We start from the raw sequence: 21,201 nt of genomic DNA, 5'->3' as shown, positions 1-21,201 counted from the left end.
CTATGAATATTTTTGAGATCAACAGGATTGTAGTAGAAGACACAGGGAATGAAGTCATCACTAGACTGCAGCCTTCTGACTCTAGGTTAATAGCAACAACTACAACAATAACAATAATAAATATCAAGTACCTACTGTGTGCTAGGCATTGTGCTAAGTACTGGGAACACAAAGAAAAGCAAAAGACCCTGTCATCCTGGTGCTCACAGACTAGATACACATTAGTATTACATAAAAAGAAGTATCTCCTCAAGTGGAAAATCTGGTTGGACTTTTCCTGTAGTCACCCACTACTTTTTTTACATATCTATCGTACATATCCATATCTCTCTCTCTCTCTCTCTCTCTCTCTCTCTCTTTCTGAGGGGAGGGGCACAGTATATTTTTCTGAATAAATGTTTTCCATTGTTAGGGTTGAGCCGTTGCTTTGTAACTCATAGTTTTAGAAAGTTTCCTGGGACAGAGGTTCCATAGTCAGTATGTGTCAGAAGAGTGATATGACCTAGGTTTTGCTCATTTTAGTGGGGGTTTCCTTTCCAGTGTGCTAAACATCTTATGTTGCTACACATCTTCTGTTGATTCATCTGAAGTTTTTCTGACTCTTGACACTGGATGGGACAGGAAATTCAGACTCTTGTAAAGCCTCTTTAATGAAGGCATCTATATACAGCTCAAATTTCCTCATCACCATGGGTGTTGTATTATATTTTTTTAAAGTTTTTTCCACCTTGTTGTTGGTTATTTAAAATATTGAGCACTTAGATCATAATAGATGATCATTTGGGATGAGGTTTTATTGTCATTTCATTTCAAACTTTTGGCTATTTTGGACATAGATTCATGCTTCAGGTCATTAAGTATATTTAAATTTAGACTATCAAAGTCCCTGGGAAGGGAAACTATAAACATAGATGAGACAGAATTTCTGGTATACTGAAGTTTTGGCAACAGAGTGTGTGTCTTTTTCTGATACCCAACTTGGCAGCGAATAAGTGTTAGGGGCCTAATTCTCCTAATATTAAGCAACCAATGTATCTCCTATTGCTTATAGCAAATGTTCTGGTAGGGTATTGTGTCGAGGTGTGTGAGTAAGCAAACATTTATTTAAGTACCTTCTTTTTGACAAACAGGAGCAGATAGGTGGTGCAGTGGATAGAATACTGGATTTGGAATCAAGAAGACTGACTTATCATCATGAGTTCAAACCTGGGCACAGGCAATTATTAGCTGTGTGATCCTGGGCAAATCACTTTAACCTTGTTTACCCTAGCTCCTTATTTATAAAATGAACTAAATTTATAAAATGAAAAAAATAAAAATCCCAAATAGGTTCATGAAGAATTGGACATAAAGGAAAAATGAACACACACACATACACTATGCTAAGTATTTTGTTAAATGCTGGGGATACAGAAAGAAGAAAAAGATAGTCCTTGCCCTCAAGGAACTTACAATCCAGAAGAGAAGACAGCAAGCAAACAAGTACATAGAGAAACAAAGGATTTGTAGGAAGCAGAGGATTTGAATCAGCTATGATGATGACAGAGAAGTGTCACAAGATCTAAGAGAGCATGACTGGGAGTTAAAGTGTAAGAAGACTAGGAAAAGGGGTGGGGCAGGCTAGCTTTATGAAAGCCTTTGAATGCTAAATGAAAGAATTTGTATTTTATCCTAGAGGAAATGGGTAACCACTAGAATTTGTGGAGAGTGGGTGGAAGGTGACTTATTATTTTAGGAAAACCTTTTTGGAGGCTGAATGGAGAATAGATTGGATTGGGGAGAATTTTGAAGGAGGCCCACTCATTGGGGATAGAAAGAAGGCGGCGACTATTGCAATAGTATTAGTGTGAAGTGATGAGGGCTTATTGTACTAGGGTAGAAGCAGTATCAGAAAAGAGGTAAGAGAGTATATTTGAGAGATATTGCAAAAGAGAAATCCACAGACGGTGACAATATAGTTGCCTTCATGAAAGAGGCTTTATAAGAGTCTGAATTCCCTGTTCCATCCAGTATCAAGAGTCAGGAAAACTTTAGATGAATCAAGAAGAGGGAAGATGTGTAGCACACTGGAAAGGAAACCCCCACTGAAACGAGCAAAATCTAGGTCATATCCCTCTTCTGATATGGTAGGTGAGAGAGACCAAAGGACTCAAGAATAACACTTAAGGTAATGAACCTGAAGGACCTGGAAGATGGTGGTGTCTTCTACAGTAGTAGGGAATTTAAAGAGAGGCCATGATGGTTTTAGGGGAAAGGTAATTCAGTTTTAGACCTCTTGATTTTAAAATGTCTATTGGACATTCAGTTCAAGATGTCGGAAAGGTAGTTTGATTTACAAGATTGGAGGTTAGTAGAGAGATTAAGGTAGGGTAGTAGATAGAATTGAAAATCATCTCTAGAAATAAGATCATCATATGAAGTAGACTAGAGGGAGAAGAGGGTGCTGAATAGAGTCCTGAGGAACGGCCATGTAAGTGGAAGGGTGTGACTTTGATAAGAATCAGGTAAAAAAAGACTTAAGAAAGAACAGTATGATGTGTAGGACAACCAGGAGAAAGTGGTATCTTGAAGATTTAGAGAGAAGAGAGTATCAAGGATAAAAGGATGATTAACAGAGAGCTTAGGAAGAATGAGGATTGAGAAAAGATCATTGGATTTGACAGTTAAGAGATCATTGGTAGCTTTGGAGAGAACAATTTTGGTGGCATGATGAGGTCCAAAGCCAGCTTGTAGAGGGGTCAAGAAGAGAAAGTGAGAGGAAAGTCAAGGCAGAGGCACTTACTCTAGACAATCTTTTCAAGGACTTGAGCCACAAATAGCAAAAGAGATATAGGATAGTAGTGGGAATAGAAAGATCAAATAAGGATTTTTTTTTTAAGGATGGGTAAGACACGGATATGTTTGTAGGCAGTAGGAAAGGAAGTGGGAGAAGGATATGGAAGGAGTAAGGAGGGAGAAAGAGAAGTCAAGCTAGACTGCTGGTCCCAGACTGATTGTAGTCTCCTGACCTATTGGCTTTGCACCAGCTGTTCTTGCCTGTCATGTGCTCCCCTACCTAAATTCCTTCAAGCCTCAGTTCAGGTACTACTTTCTGAGTGAAACCTTTCTTTTCCTTTTTTTTTTTTCTGAAAGTAATTTTTAAAAAATTTCCTAGTCAGTTAACAGTATTCCCCCCCCCCCCAATTATATGTAAAGATAATTTTCAGTGTTCATTTTTGTAACATTTTGAATTCATATTTTTTTCCCTCCTTTCACTCTTTCCCCTTTCCTATTCAATTTAGGCTATATGTACAATGATGTTAAACATTTCCATATTAATCTTGTTGTGAAAGAAGAATCAGAACAAAAAGGAAAAATCTCAAGATAAAGAAAGAGTGAAAATATTATGCTTCAGTTTGCATTCAGACTCCATAGTTCTTTGGATATATATGACATTTTCCATCACAAGTTTGGAATTGTTTTAGATCACTATGTTGCCGAAAAGAGTTGACCATTACACAGTGTTGCTGTTATTATGTGTGGTTTTCTCCTGGTTCTTCTGCTCATTTCACTCAATTCATGTAAATCTTTCCAGTTCATGTAAATTTTTCTGAAATTCCAGGAAATGCTTTCCTTAAAGCTCTCTAGTTTTATTTTTTTTTTTGCCCTTTACTCCTAAAATTGCTTTGTGTGTATGAATTTATTTAGTCAACCATTCATTTATATGTATATATTATGACTCCCAGTGGAGGGGTAATCTTTAGGACCCAGTTTTTTTTTTTTTTTTTTTTTGTTTTTTTTTTTTATGTTTTCAGTATTTTGAATATAATAGGTGCTTCATAAATATTCCTTGACTTGACTGGAATTGACAACTTTATTATAGAGAAAGACAAAAGCTAAGAGATGTAACATGATGATTTATTTTGGGGAATATAAAGGCCTGATATAACTTTCTCTTATATTTCCAGGATATTTTGTTATTGTATTTGTAGTTCCCAAGTCTGGGGACACTGTATTGGTTTGTCTCGATTTGTAAAATGTGGTATTGGAAAGAATTTTCTAGGTCATCTTGCTTAGCTAACCTTTTCTGTTAAACACTTGAGGAAACTCCTCCTTTATTTTCACTATACCATGGTTCTCACAACAAGCCTGAGAAGTAGGTACGATTATTCTCATTTGACATTTGAGAAAACTGAGACAAAAGGACGTTAAATGACTTTTTAGTAAGTGTCTGAGGGTGAATTTAAACTAAAATCCCCCTGACTAGGCTCAGTACTTACACACTGTACCACCTAGCTAGTTTGAAATATATTGAAATTTATTAGCAGAGTTTCTCTGTGGTCACAAGTTTTGTCTTTGGATATAAAAGTGAATAAGTAATGCAGGTAATGGTGGTGGTGGGGTCGAATTCTAATCAGTGATAGCTGGGAGGCAATATGAAATAACTCAAATGAATCAACTACTCTGATGTCAATTTGTCTTAGTGAGAATCTTGAATAATTTGTATAGATGTAAATTTGGGTCTGCCTATATAAGATAATTCTAACTCTTGAAGACTATCTACTGGATCAGATTTATATATAATAATTTTAGCCAGGATGATAAGATTAGGATTCCTGGTGGTCAGGGAGTTAAATGTTGAGGTTAGTAAATGATGAGATTTAAGGTTTAGGGACCCAAATGAAAAGGTTGGGCTCCCCTAAATCCCCTTAGGATTCGGCGCAAGGTAGAGAGTTGTGGGAATCCCCTTTCTGGTGTCGCAGAGGTCCTTTGTGAAGGAATTTACAAACCTAAAAAGCTAGATTGATAAAAAGAAGTTTATTATTGGCATTGGGAAGTCAGCCTTTGCTTTGCATGAATAGAAAGACTGAATTCCTTAGTGGCAAGATCCTGGCAGAGAAGTAAAGTTTCTAGTAGAGAAATCCCAATAGAGAGGTATAAAGTCTTGTTAAGGAAATAGGTAAGAAAGATAAAGAGAGGGTCTTAAACGCTGAAAGAGAATTTGATGAAATGATTTTTAGTGGGCAGAGGTTGCTGCTATGCATGGCATGGCATGTTAGGCATAACTCTGCAAAGACCGAATTTAAAATGGCCATTTTTATAAGGAAATCTGAGAAAGAAGTTTCAACTGAATGAGATTCCTTCAATGCTGTCACTGCCGCCAGGCCTAGATGAGACCACTTACTGGGAATGATTTTGAGCCTACAATAGGAGTCAGTAGAAATCTAGCTAAATAAGATTATTTCAACTAGTCCTACCAAGACAAACCACTTTATCTTGGTTCCCTGGGGCGGTTCCCACAGAGGCAGGGTTCAAGGAGAATCTCCCCTTCAAAGAGCTTTAGAGTTTCAGGCTCCCTGTCATTGCTAGTCAAATGATTTTGTAGTTGGAAGTTGCAACCATTTAGTTAAAACTCAACCACAAAATGGAATCTGCAAAATGAAACCCCTTTACAACAAAGAATTATAGAATCCTAGATGTAGAAGGGGGTCGAACCCTTGAATGTCATATAATAAAATGGCTACTTTGTATAATAATCTTGTCTATCATTCCTGTCAGATTATTAAATCCCTTTACTTTATAACATGGAGCATATTGCTTCCTTAGACAGCATATTCCATTTTACAATTATTCTCATTAAGAAATATTTTTTAAATATAGTTGAAACCTACCTTTCTACAGTTTTTTTTTCCTTTATAGTATAAATTACTTGGTCTCCTGGTTTTAGTTGCTTTATATTTATCATTTCATACAAATTTTCCCAAGTTTCTTTAACATCATTCCTTTCATCATTTCTTATAATATGGTGATATTCTATTTCATTCATATGCCATAATTTGTTCAATCATTCCCTGGCCAATGGGTAAGTACTTCCTCTATTTTCAGTTCTTTGCCATTTTAAAGAGGATGACTTTTTTTTTTTTTAAATATATGGATCTTTTTTTCTTCCTTTGATTTACTTGAAGTACAGATTTAGTGGTATTATTGGATTAAAGGGCATAAACAAATTTAGTAACTTATTGGGCATAGATCCAAATTATTTTTCAGAATGACTCAACCAATTCATAGCTTCCCCAATTAGTGTACCTGTTTTTCCACAGTTCCTCCAACAGCTGTTAGCATCTCTTCTTATCATCTTTCTCCACTTGAAAGATGTGGGGTACCAATCCAGAGTTATTTTTACATTTATAAATACATATATATATATATATATATATATACCAATATGTATATGTGTCTACATGTATGTATGTGTGTGTGTGTATATATATATATACATATATATAGTTGATTATTTTTATTTTAAAGTAAAATTTTTTAAAATTAGTCTGTTCCTCCATCTCCCCCGTTGAGCAAAAACCAAATAAATACTCCCCTCCCAGTAAACAAAAGCAAAACAAAACTGAATAATAATAAATCTATGATTATGCAGCTTGTATAGTCCAACAAAATAAATTCCTAAATCTTTTTTATTTTTAATTAATTAGATAATTAATCTGTGCTAAAGGGCCCACATATTGACTTTTACCTGCTAGTTAGTCAAAGGTGACTTATATATTAACTCCAGTTTGCCTATTTCATTGATTTTGCTTTCTACATAATTCACTATACTCCGAAAGCCACAACACGTTTTGTCCATGTTCTAAACATGTCCTTGCTATAGATTTCTAATCTAATCACTAGGGGTTAGAATTTAATAAGCTAAATTCTTTTAATACCATCTTAACATAAGATGATGTAGCCCCATAAAGAGTGCAACCCTTTTTCAAATCTTTGATTTTTTTCCAGATCAAAAGGAGTGCATCTTCTCCTTTGTTGGCCTGGAGTCACACTCTTGAAAACAGGGTATGCATTTATTTTTAATAAATAAATTCCCAAATTTAAAAAAAAAATCAAATTTTGAATTTGATTTGTATAGTCCAACAAAATAAATTCCCAAATCTATGTCTTTTTCTGAATTTTAAGTTCAAATATCTTTTTATGAGGAGGTGAGTGATATGTTTCACCTTCATTCTGGACTTGATTGGAAGATTGATCAGAGTTTTAATGTCTTTTGAAATTATATTCCTCTATAATGATATTTGTATAAATTATTCTATTTCTACTCATTTTGATTTGCTTCAGTTAATGGAACTCTTCCCAATTTCCCCTGAAACTATCCATTTCATAATTTGTTATGTAAAAAATAATAATTGCATTCCTTAATCATAATCTGTTTAGCCTATTCCCTGATAACAGAACCTATTGGGAAATATATAGGAAAAATATATTTTTGTTGTTGAGGAATTTTTCAGTCATGTCTGATTCTTCATGATCCCTTTTGGTATTTTCTTGACAAAGAAAAAAAACCACTGGATTGGTTTGTTCTTTTCTTCTCCGGTTCAATTTACAGATGATGAAATTAAAGCAAACAGGATTAAGCCCTTGCTCAGGGTCACACAACTAGTAGATGTCTGAGATTGGATTTGAATTCATATCTTCCTGACTACAGATCTGATACTCTAGCTACTGTGCCACCTAACTGCCCATAGGGGAGAGTCTATATACAGATACAGACTTGAATCATCATACAATTGTCAGAGAACATGCAGAGTTTGGTTCCAAATTGCTTTTCCAAATGGTTACACCATTTCATAACTCTACTAACAGTTGATTACTATACTGATTTTATTGTAGCTTCTCTAACATTTGTCATTTTACTCTTTTCTCATCTTTGCCAGTCTTATGTATATGAGGTTAGAACTTCAAAGTTGCTTTAATGTTCAATGCTGTAATTATTAGTGATTTTTAGAGCACTTTTTAAAAGTGATTATTGCTTATTGCTAGTTTGGATTTTTTCCTTTGAAAATTGCTTTTCTTCGTGCCTTTCTTTGCTCATGTCTTTTTGTCTCTTGACTTTTAAGCATTTCCTTATATATCTTGATTATGAGACTTTTATATCAGCAAACCTTGATGCACATATTTTCCCCATTTCACTGTTTGTCATTTAATTTTTATTATATTAGAGTTGTTTGTTCAACAAATGAAAAATCATAACTCCTCCACACTTTGGTTGATATTTTAGATGAGTTACTGTGACCCAATAATTGTTCATTTTATCTTGTGTGATTGTCTCTTATCACTTGTTTAGTAATGCATTCCACCCCTAGCAATAAATTTAAAAAGTAATTTCATGCTTGCTTCTCCAGTTTGTTTACAACATGATCTTTTATATCTAGGACATGTACCCATTTGGAGCTGATGTTCCTGTTTGGTTTGACATGTTGCTCTGAACCTAATTTCTGCCACATTTGACTTCATTAATTAGCAGTTTTTGTCAAATAGTAACTAGAATTTTTGAGTTTATAGTGTTATTTTAATTGGAATAGTCCTAATTTTGTGGATTTACTAACTTTTTCAAATGTATATTTGCTGATAACTTATATTTTCATCTCTTCAAATCCTTTGATCATTTAAATATTGAAGATGACTTTTGTTATAAATTTGAATTAGTTCCATATGTATATATGAGATTTTTTTCACAGAAACTTGATACTTTTTTATGTAATCAGTTGTGATATTTTATATACATTCTTGAGTACTTAATCTCTTATCCTATTTGTAGTGTTGAAATATATTTTCTTGTTGCCTCTTCTTTGTTTATCATGTAACTTTTTATGTCTAAATCCATTTGGAATTTAGTTTTGTATATTATCTAAAATATTGGTCTCATACCTAAATCCTTAGAGACTGCTGTTCACTTTCACCCACAGTTTTTTTCAAAGAGTGATTTCTTCCTTCAGTAAATAGGTTCTTTGGGTTTATCAGAGAGTCTCTTGCTGCTATGTTCATTTATTTTGCATGATGCGTATCTGATTTATTCTGTTAATTGATCTCTACTCTCAATTTAAAATATTAGAAAGTCACTATCTAAAGTTAATATTTTCACTTCAAAAGAATTTTGATTTTGAATATTCTCTTCTACTGAAAATCATAACTCCTTCATACTTTATTTGACATTTTAGTTGAGTTATTATAATCTAGTAAGTACAGAATATACACTCCATTGTAAGGCACATTCTTGAAAGCCTTTTTAGTTTGGTTAAACCTACCTGAGGGTTATATTCTAGTTGCACAGCTTTTGAAAACTGGAGGGTACTTCCATGCTAATGAAATATAATGGTAAAAAAAAATTAATAATAATAATAATAATAATAAATAAAAGTTGCAAAAAATTTAAAATCTAGCATTTTTGTATTCTTTCTTGATCATATCACATAAGGATATTTTTCTGAGTATCATATTTTGAGAAGACCATTGAAAAGCAGTAGCACATCCAGAGGAAGATGGAACTTAAAGGATGAGTTAATTCATAGGGTTATTAATCTATCTATAGGACTAGAAATGGTCTCAGAAGCCCTCTCTTTTTTTACAAGTGAGGTAACTAAGTCCTTGAAAGTTTAAATGATTTGATAGGTCACATAGGTATTAGTGATCTACTTTAACTTAAAATAAAGAAGACTGGGGAAGGAAATGAATTTAGAAGGCATCAAGATGACATAGTACAAGCACTGAGCTTAAATGGTTAAGATCTAAGAGTTCAAATCCAGCCTGACATTTAATAACTGTGTGACTAGCCGTGTGGCAAGTCACTTAATCTCTGTTTGCCTCGGTTTTCTTAACTGTAAAATAGGGAGGATAATAACATTTACTTCTTAGGGTTATTGTAAGGATCAAAGGAGATAACACAGTTGATTGTTGTCATTCATGGTAGTTATATTTTACAAAGTCATTGAACTAAATTTATGTTAGCACGTTCCAGGGTGGCCTCATGTAGAAATTGTTGAATTTTCTCTTCCTTTTTCAGGCAGTACCATATTGTTGATTCATTAACATTTAATTCAGTGGGCCAGTAGCACTATAATTCATGCCTGAATAAAGAAGTCATCCTTCTTGCATTTAGGACACTAGACAGCATTTCAGCACTATGTTTAGGGTTACTTAAAACAATGAAATTACCAACAATAAAGCACAGCACTAAAATGCAAAAATGTAGCACCAGAAAGACCCTTGATTATAGTGCAAAAGCTGAAACAAGGCAAAGTTCAACCTCAGGTAGAAGTGTGATTTCAAGGAATTCATTTTTGACACTCTTTATGTATGCATGTGGCAATGAAAGCACTGGATGTATTGATTTGGGGATTAAAATAATGTTAGAAAGTAGATAATTTTGAAAATATGAACTCCACAAATAACAAGGATTGACTGTATTTGTAAAAAGCCTATTATAAGGACTAATACATAATAGGTGCTATACATAGCACCAATAATAAAAGCTTACTATTATCATTAATACTATGAGTATTTGTTTTCCTTGTTCCCAGAGCACAGAAATGTGATCATTTTAATATATAGAAAGTGAAATATATACATATATATTATATATAGAAAAATGAACTGGACAGCTCCAAGTTCTAAATGTATTCTGTATACTTTGCATTGCTGGAAGATCGTATTGCCTGTATAAATTATGCATTTTTTTATGAATCATTTTACATATAACATAGTCATCTGGGATGTCATAAATTCAGTGAAGAACTACAAAGAAAGGGAGTGCTTTGTTTTATTTTGGTCTCTGGCATTTGTCTTACAACTTAATCCTTGATACTATACCAGAGACTTCTGAAATGTTTGCATTAAACATGATGGTTAAGTTTAAAAAATTCCTAAGAATAGAGACTTAATAAAGCTATTGAACATTTCTCAACTTTTAATGAAAGCTGAGCTTAAATGTCAATAGTATGAGCAATTTGACTAATATATGGATGACTAAAAGACATACTTTCATTTAAGTGAATTGGTATTTCCATGTAGCAGTCTTGTAAATACCCATATGCTTAGAACAAATAAAGATTTACTTACACTGACTTGAATAAGTCAGGTAAATAACATTTATTAACATCTTATTATGTAACAGGCACTGTATTAAGCACTCAGGATCAAAAAACCCCAACAGTCCCTGCTTAAAGGAATTTATAGTCTAATAGAGAGGGGGAAGGATGGGAAAAGAAGCAATTTGAAAATATCTAATATCATACAAAACAAACGTGTATGTGTATGTGTGAGTGTGTGTGTGTATATGTATATATATATAGTTGTGGATGTGTGTGCATATATATGTATGTATTAACACATGTCCACACCCATATATGTAAAGAGATATGCACATATACATACACATTTATAAATTCCTTCTGTCTCTTCCCCTCCACCCATACATCATTATAGGAGATATGAAAAGTTTTTTTTGGATTTTTAGCTGATACTTGAAGAGAAATGGGAAACCAGCAAAAAGGAGAGGAGAAAATTCCATGGAATGGGACAGCCAGTGAAAAATGCCAGTCAGAATGGAATGTGTTGTGTGTGAGTAACAGTGAGGAAGCTGGTAGTATATCACCAGATCATATTTTTTAAAATAGCATTATAATTTCACTTGGTTGACTTCAAAAAGTTATTACATTAGAAACATAGAAATTGATTTTGGTAAACTTGTACAGTTTTATTATAATGTATAATACCATATTGATTCAGAATATAAGAGAGATTTTTTTTGAAAACAAAATATAATAATTCATGGTAAAGAAGAGAATAAGAAAACCCTTCAAAACAATGAAAGTCTCTGATTCACCTAGAATTTCTCTTACAAATTAGAATTAAACTTCTGTATAATGTTTATGGTTTATATTTCTTTTCTAAAAAATTGCATACCTTAGAGAAGTGAAAAGATCGTATTAAAAGTTATTCATTTCTGATTTTTATTAAGTATACAGTTGGCTCTAGGGATGGTTACTGTTTTTATTTTTAAAATTTAGCACTTGTTATAAAACCAGAATTAGCTGACTGCTGTATACAACAAAACAGTGAACCCAATCTGTTGGGCTTTGGTTATTTGCAAGTTAGATAATGTAAATAAGATTGTAGTAGTTAAAAAAAGTAAAATAGGTGACAGTATACCACAGTAGGGCTGGACTCTTGCCATAAAACTGGAGAAAAATTCTCTTTATTTAATTAGGTGTAGTTTTTAGTGCAAGCACACCAATCATTCTTTGGAAAAAATTTGGATTACATTTACAAGATATTGGTCAAGTGCTTGTTTGTACATTATGATGGGCTTGATCCTAGGTGTCATATTAGGAAATACTGACCTTGAATGCTACTAATATTACTTATCTATCTCATTTTCTTTCACTCTATCCTTGTCCCACTACCATGTTTTTATTCTTTGACCATCTTCACTAAGGAACAGAGCAGATAAATGCCTAGATTTCCCTACTCTGTTCTTAAAAATGTCTCTTGTTGAAGTAATTTCAATGAGAAATTTATATAGTATTGATTAAGCAGCACTATTATGACAAAGTAGCAGAGTGGTTTGTGGGAGTTTTATTATATATATACATATATAATATTTTCCAGTCTGGTTTCAGAACCCAGCGTGGCTTGGAGACAGCGTTGGTGTGTTTGAAGGATGATCCTCCTCGAATGCTGGATTTGAGACAACTTTCCATGATGATTATATTAGAGCCTCAGCTGCTTTCGTGTTGGTCATGAGGTGATGCTGAACCGAATGCTTGAACTAGCAGGAGTGGATGGGATTACATTGGAGTGGTTCCGTTCGTTCTTTCCGGGTAGGTATCAGTTAGTAGTGATGGGTGAAAATTGACACTGAGGGACCTCCCATGTGGAACCCTATCTATAGTGGTCAATTATTCTACCATTCATATTTAGTGGGTGTGAGAGGTCCTTTGGGGGAAAACAAAAGGCAGTGTGATTGGAATGATCATAGAGTGTGTTGAGGATATTTCTCAGTTTGAAGTTGTTCAATCTCCTTTTCTTCTGTTCTGCTTTTGTTTAAAGATACAGAGTAGTTTTGAAGTTTAGAAGACAAGAAAGAAATGTGATCAGAAAGAAGGGAAATTATTCATAGTTGTGACTTATCTAATGGGATTAACTATAGGTGTTGATCAATTATTGATATTGTGTTTATTTTGACCATGAATAAATCTTAAGAATCAGATTTCAGTATTAGAAATACATACTGATTGGGACCCACTCTTTCAAATAAATTATGCATCAGCTGTGCTACTTGCTAGGACATTAGTTCAGTTACACATTTATAAGAGTTTTTAAAGGAGAGTGACTGTTTTCAACTAATGGTTTATATTTTATTCATGGAGAGCACTTTTTTAAAAATATTGTTTTAACTAAGTATTATAGGACACTCTTAAATGGTACAAAATATACATAATTGCCTTCCTTTTTCCCTTTTTAAAAAATGCTTGTATTTTAAGTTTCTGTAGGCATGAAGTTAGATCACATTCATTTTGGTCCTTTGCTGAATTGATAGTGTGTCCCTTCTGGAATATTAAAGCAATATTAATTAGATAATACTGCTTTAAGTTAAGTATAACAGAAGTTGATTGATTATCAAACACTGAGGAGTTTAAACAGAACAGAAGTATAAGGTTATACTTATACTTAGAACAGAAGTATAAGGTATATATTTGTAAATGTTATTATCAGGGACTAGATGTAAAGCTTGATCATATTAGATACTATCTCATATATTTCAATTTTAGGAATAAAGGGGGGGAGAAAGAGGTGATGATAGTATTTATAGTTACAAGGAACTTTAGAAAGTTAAAATTTAAAACTTTTATTAAAAAAATTTTTATAAGAAGAAATTGAGGCCCACAGAAATAGTAGAAACAGAATTCAAGTTCATTTTCTCTGCTTCAAAATGGAATATTCTTTCCATGAACTGTAGTGCTTGTGTGAATTTATAGAAGGTCCAGACCAGAAGCCACAAACAAATCAAAGGGAAATGATAGGGATACTTGCAGTGCAACAAGAAAGTAATTTTGTAAAATTTTATAATGTAATTGTTTTAATATCAAAGAGTCAGAAGGAATTTTTAATAAACACACTGGGAGAGGAATCATAAAGAGAAAGTTTAAAAAATTCAATCAAAACTAGTTTAGTCTTTGAATGTGTTCCACCTTTCTCAACTTCTGTATCTGTAAAATGAAAACTGTTAACAATACTTCTCATGATATCAAAAGAAATTGTAAGGATCAGTGTGTTTAGGTTTGTGGAGGCAGTTACATATCTTTTGATAGTATTCAGAAGCCAGATAATTGTTATCAAAAATTGCCTTTAATTTCAAGCTTTTGGACATTATTCTGCAAAATATTAATATAAGGTGTCTTCCCATGATTTGTAAGTTGAAAGAAGTTTTAGGAGGACTACTTAAAAATAATTGCTTTGTTTTCTAATCATATAAATAAATCTGTGCTTTTTAATAGGCTAAAATCAAATTTGGATCAGTACGATTCTCTCCATCTCAGAAGCATAATTAGTTACACTGGAATATGATTTTGTACATTCTATTTTTATATTGATAGGCACCTTTCTGAAACAGTATTCTAATGCAGCTTCATGTCAGGGATAGGTAGGGATATTGTTTTCTTTGTTTACGAATTGAGTTCTTTATGTGGGGGTGAATGGCAGCCTTCATATATGTTAATTGTTGTAATTGTGCTGTTATGTTGTACTATTAATAATTGTGGTCATGATAGCTCTGTGATTGGACAGGTTTAAAACTTTGATATTTTTTACCAGTAGTCTTGAAATAATATTCAAAACTAAGAACAATAAAAATGTTTAAACATAAGTTAAATATTCTTGGCTTGGATAGGGTGAAATGTTGACTCTGTGGAAGTAGGTGATGGGTGGATGGAGGAATTGTTTCCTGAAAATTTAAGTGGCACCGTAAAACTTTCAAGAACATTAATTTATGAGAAATGAATGTGTTTTGGAGTTGTACTTAAATGAGATGAATGCCAAATGGCAGGCAGCCATGATATTTTAGTGGAACATTTTACATTGGAAAGTGAAAGAAGACAGAACCTACTTTCCCCTTTTATAGAAATGGAAAAAATTAGGTAGAAAAATATTAGTAATATTCTGATAATTGGCACTATATGCTAGTACTATAGGAGTTAAAAGTTTACCATATCAGATTTCCCTCTGCTCTATTCCTATTCACTTTATTTTCACCAACATTCAAAGTCTTTATTCTTCATAATAGATATTTGATTTGTTTTCTAGAGGATCTTTGAAACCCAGGCTTGGTATAACAACATTGAAGAAACTTTTTATTGTCTAAAGATTCCTTCCCTATCCCTCCCACCTCTATAGGTCATAAAAATGTGTACTTTCCCCACAAAAATATTAATTTATTTCTGTTAATATAGGTATTATATTTAGCTTCTTAGATAGAATTAGTTCTAGAATTTATTAATAATATATGTATATTTTTGTAATTTTATAATTATATGAGCCTTGTAGAAATCTCATTTGAACCTCAGAATTTGCATTGGTCCTAGATATCTATAATTCAATTTACCGTGATCCCTATATCTCTATAGCAGAAACATCAGCTTGAAACAATGACTTTTTTCTCTCTTGAATACAAAAATTTTAATGATGTTATTCTTTCCTAATTTTGTCTTAATTCTACTTCCTGATACTAATCAAACCTACCTTCTCTTTCCTTCCCTCTGTCCCAAGTTCCTCCCCTTCCCTATTTTATTGATGCCTTTTATTATTGTTATTATTATTGTTGTTATTATTTCTGAATATATCACTACCAGTAGCCTTTCCTTGTAACAACAATAAAAAAATCACAAACCCCAAACCCAGTTAAGCAAAGCCAATTGACATATGAATTGCATCTGACAGTATATTTAGTTTTATACATAATTCTTCAACTCTCCAACTAAAGGAGGAAGTTTTACTTGCTAATATTCTCTCTAGAATCAAGATTGATTAATACAATTAAGAAACATTTACCTTTAGCCTTTTTGTTTATATTATTGTAATAATTATCTATTGTTTTTCTTGTTCACCTTAAATTAATCTGCATCAATTCTTATCAATCTTGTTTCTCTGATTTCTCATATTTTTTCTTTCCTTACTGTTCAGTAATCTCACATTAACATTTATTTGCTAATACTTTATTTTACCAAATTGATGGGCACCATATTTGTTTTCATTTTTTACTGTCACAAAATGTATTGCTGTAAAGGGCTGGAACTATGAAAAGGTGTACTTGAATCAGACAATCAAGCACTTAAGGCTAATTACTTATTCAATGTGAGATAATGACTATTAGCATATGTTTGGATAAATGTCTTTTCTCACTGTTTGGTGCTTACTCAATTAGAGGGTGGGGTGAGAGAGGCCAGATTTCACTTGGAGGCAGGACAAGGAGGAGAAAGGTGGAGATTCTGGACTGGAGAATTGAGAAGAGATCTTTGGCAAAACTCCTGGCAGTTTGACTGCTTCTTTCCCTTCTCCCTCTAAGGACCAAGGACTTTTACTTATCCTGGCTCTGGCTGATCTGGAGACTTCCAGAGAGGTAGCCAGGACTTAACATTTTGCTATGAATAGTTTCATATATAATGAGATTGTGAGCTCTTTGTGAGCAAGGATTCTTTTGCCTCGGTTTGTATTCTTGGCACTTAGCACGGTACACATGGCACTTAATATTTATTGATTGATATATGTTATCTCTGTTTTGCATCACTTTTGGATTACTTTTTTTTATCAGTAGGTATTATGGCCCAAATGGTATGGACACTAAAATTTTTTCTTGGTTAATTATTTTCCAGAATCCACAGCTTCTTCAAAGATGTTTTAATTGTGACTCTTCTCAGAGCCTCTTCAACATTAACTATTTTAATCTGTCTATATTTCTTTAGTTTTATTTTTATGGCAATGGCTGTGTCTAAGTTAGACAATAGATTTAGGACAAGGGAGAGTGGTTAGTAGCATAATTAATTATTCCTAATTGTTTTTCAAAGCAAATTGTTTAAAGGTTTTTCTTGGATTATTATAGGCTTTTGGTCAATAATGTTTTAGGTCATAAGAAATCAGAAAATTGTTTTTCATGGAAGAATTAAGGCAGATATCATGCGTAAATAAATTACTAGTCCTGAAAACAGGAGAAATAAAAATACAATTTTACCAAGTACAAAAAGTATTCTTGTCTCCTTATGTCAAGCCATTCTTAAATCTGTGTCTGAAATCACAGATACTAAGTCAACTTCTCAGGCTCATGTGATGGTAGGACCAGTGGATGATATTGTTAGCAGTTATTAAGTCAACCTTAAGTTTTCTTAATACAAAACAGTAAAAGAAGGTGGAAGGTCAGATTCAAAACAAAGCTTAAGTTTGCCTCTTTCCTGTAAGATGAGTTGGGCTGATCTATACTTGGATATAATCTTGTTTATCAAAGGTTTGAAGGAATCAGTATTTTCTCTCTGTAGCCAGTAAAGTGTTGAATTCTTTTTCCTTCTAAACCTTTTTTGAACTCTGAAAACATGAGGAATTTTCAAAACAGTTACCATTGAATCCAATCCTGGAACAATCCAGTTGTGAGGAATAGAATTTTTGATGCTGGTGAGGGATAACTAAAGGTATATTTTACATCTTTAATTTGTATTATCGTTCTTATTTCCTTTTAACTTCTAGTTGTATAGGTTATTTGTAATGCTCATTTATAAACACAAAAATAAAGTCCAGAGAAATGAGATGATGACATGGTATGTGAGAAAAAGCACTAAATTACGAATTGGGAGATTTGGGTTCAAATCCTAGATCATAACTGTGTGATGTTGAGAAAAGTAAACTCAAGCTCTATTTCATCTTAAAATTTAAGGTATTGGATTTGATTTTCAAATTCAATTTCAGTTGTAAGCATTTATAAATGTATAAACAGCACATGATAATTTATTATTAAAATAATTTTAGGACATTTTTCTTTTTTCCTTCAATATAACTTGTTTTGTAGGTTTTTTGTTTGTTTTGTTTTGCTGTTTGAATTGTGGTACATATCAACATTTTTCTACTATTATCATTTGCATAGGCTAACCCATTCACTATAAATATTTTAAGGATCAAAGTATTTCACAATAGTACTTTGATTGCCCTCCCCCTCATTATTGACCCACATTTGCTAAAAATCAGTCAGCTTATAAAGTCATTGTAGAACTTTTGTGCTAGCAGAGCCAAAAGAAAAGAATTGCTTTATTTTTTCTAGTGGCATTGTTACAACCCAAGTGATTAATAAGTATCTCTTACAAGTTGCTGTCCATACACTTAATAGGTGATGAAAAAGGATCATTCTTTTCTCATATGGATATATGCCCTGACTGACCTATTAGTTCCTTTCAATTAAAGACTAAATGGAGTTATAATGATTTACAGCACATGCATTCCCTAGAGTACACCAACAAACCAGGATAGATCCACTGCATTCTTAGATTGTATATTCATTAGTATACTCAAGTCATGAAGCATTCATTGTTTACTTCTCAAGAATCCAGGTTGGTTTTACTGTTCAGAAGGGTGTGGTTAAAGTAAATTGGACCATGGTTAGCCCCAATTCTGTTTAAATTTATGTAGAATATCATATCTTGAAAGTAGATGTCCTATAGACATCTTAAAATCAACATGTTCAAAAGTGAACACATTTCTTCCCTCCTCCCCCCAATTCTGCCCTCTTCCTTACTTCCTTTTAACTGTGTCAGTGGCACCATTATTCTCCCCATCACTCAAGTTTGTTCATTCACAGTCTATGGTTCATTCTTAACTCCGTTCTCTTTCTCCCCCTCTCTCCTCTCTCTCCTCTCTCCTTTCTCTTCTCTCTCTTTCTCCTCTCCCTCTCCCTCTATTTCTAATTTGGTATTAAGTCCTGTATACGCCTACATCTCTTCTGACATTACCACTGGCTTGGTGCAATGGACTCATCTCACCTGTGGACTAATGCAGTAACCTGCTTGTTGATTCCCATTCCCTTTTATCAACTATCAAAATAATCTTGTCAAAGATGACCATCTCATCTCTATTCAGTTACCTCTAGTGGCTAAGTTTCACCTCAAAGATCAAATGAAAAATCTTTTGTTGGGTATTCAAAGTCCTTCATAAGCTGTCTCATGACAAACTTTCTAGTCTATCTTATTCCCCTTCACATATTCTTGATCTGTTCCTCCCTGTTATTCCTCCTATTTGACTAAACTCTCTTTTGCATTTTAACTGATTTTCCTCCATACCTAGAATGTGGTAGATCTTTGTCTCTGCCTCCTAACTTTCTTGGTTTCTTCAAATCTGACTTAAAACCCTACCTTTTGTAAGAAGATTAATACTAATGTTATCATGTATTTAATTAATATTTGTTGTCATTATTTGATCCTCAAGGTGGTCCTGGAATAGATAAGGTTTTGAATAGATCCTTTGGACCAAGTTAAGATTGAGGCTTTCAGTAAATCTTGAGAAGTGTATTCTTGCATGGACTGAGGCAACAGGCAGTCATTCTCTCCTCATTTCCTGCTTGCTGGAGGTTGAGCCTTTCCAAAGTTTCTGATTTAATTTCGACATTTTCCTGAAATAAAAAAATTATATTTCTAGGATCACAAAGAGTACCCATTAAGAATAGTAATACACTAGCACATAGTTAATGTTTTAAGTTTTTTCTTAAGAGAAACTTATGAAGTTTCATTATGCTGATTTTACAGGTGAAGAAACTGGGTCTCAGGTTAATTGATTTGGCTGTGGTGACAGATTTAGCAAGTAGTTAAGTTAGGACGTGCAATTGAAACTCTTAAATTTAAAGCACCTGTCTTTTATTATATTATACTAAATTTCATGGAACAGTTGCTTAAATTATTTGTTTTTGCTAATATTTTTGGATAGGGTAGAAATTTTATGTCTTCTTTAAAAATTTAGATGAATGTCTTAGAGAATAGTCCAGCAAGGGAGGAAGTAAAGATAGAAGCTACATGATTGACTCAGTCTTATATATTTCATTCCCCCCTCCAACACCTTTGTCATTCTGTTAAAATTAGGATACATTTATGTTAATATAATATATGTGAAAATTAGGAAAGGTGTCTTTTCTTTCATAGAATCTTATAAAACGATCTCTGTTGGGATGAATTGCCTTTATTAAATATTCAATTCCTGATTATTGAAATGTAATATAGAAATATATGAATGTGTGAATAATATATATATATATATATATATTATATTTAAATTATGAACATATTTATTACCAGATTGGGATAGGTAAAGACATATCTTTAGAGAATGCATACACTGCACCCTATGCAAAGGCTGCAAATTTTCCACCTTGATAAAAGAAGCTAAGAACTAGTCTAGATAAAAAGGGGATGCAAATGGGTTGTGAGAGGGTTATTATAATTTATCTGTGAATATATACTTATTAGAACCTTAAGGAGGATGAAGTAATTTATATGTTGTATATAATAAACATATCACATTGTGAATTTTTAGAATGATGTTCAGTTACTACTGAAGAAATTACATTTTAATATGGTTTTCTCAATATGGCAACATGTTCCTCAGTATAATTTTAAGTAACTTTATATCATGTATGTGTACTCTGGATTTATGATGTCCTTTTGGAAAGATTCTAACCCTTTATGATATGAAGAGATAGCTAATAGTATCTTTGATAGGAACATGCACACAATGTTTTTAGTGTCTGTACATATTGGATTCCAGATTAATTGGAGAATTCACTTGTTTTGGTATGATGATTACAAGAATATCCTTGTGGGGCAAAAATACTTGCTTTCAAGTCCTTCCCTGATATTTAGGAGCTGTGTAATACTGGCAAAATATTGCCAAATTCTTTGTGTTTCTGGCAGAACTTTATCCAACTGGTATCAATGGAATGAAGTTTTTACCTGTGGAATTGAAGAAATTACAGGTCAGGACAAAAAGAAAATACTATTAAACACAAGCAGCACACTATAAGGCACATAATGATATACATTCAAATGAACTTTTTTTTCTCATTTGTATAGTTGAGTTTTTAATCTGTAATAATTTTATGTTCACAATTTATCTACATGCCATTAAAGTCATGAAATCAGTGAAATATGAAATCTACCTCTAAGTCATAGTCCCTTAAGGGACATTATCTATCCTTTAAACACTGTTCTAGGGCATGGACTTGGCTGTGATAAAAATCCAATTGGACTTCAGAATGAGTAGTTTGATCTAAAACTTTTTCCTTTTCTAAAATCTCATTTTAAACTTATTTGTAAAACTTATTCCATTAAGTCCCTTGTTCACTTTTTTCTTCTTGATTAG

General features: G+C 32.8%; 1 protein-coding gene across 7 annotated transcripts in view; it reads left to right on the top strand.

Moving 5' to 3' along the window:
- The window catches only part of ASXL3 (ASXL transcriptional regulator 3), a 219,394-nt gene that overhangs the window by 66,763 nt on the left and 131,430 nt on the right, over positions 1–21,201 (top strand). The window contains exons 1-2 of one of the 7 annotated variants that reach the window (XM_031946468.1): positions 9,665–11,382; positions 12,433–12,644. The exons of 4 other annotated variants lie outside the window; for them this stretch is intronic. The gene's annotated coding sequence lies outside the window, so the exon portion shown is untranslated. Of the gene's footprint in view, positions 1–9,664; positions 11,383–12,432; positions 12,645–21,201 lie in introns of those variants that run through there. 2 more of the 7 variants (XM_031946469.1, XM_031946467.1) reach the window with 2 other exon arrangements.

This window comes from Sarcophilus harrisii, chromosome 1, assembly GCF_902635505.1.
Source record: "Sarcophilus harrisii chromosome 1, mSarHar1.11, whole genome shotgun sequence".
Classification (NCBI taxonomy): Eukaryota; Metazoa; Chordata; class Mammalia; order Dasyuromorphia; family Dasyuridae; genus Sarcophilus; species Sarcophilus harrisii.
The sequence above is the reverse complement of the archived record's forward strand: the minus strand, read 5'-3'. Positions and strand labels throughout refer to the sequence as shown.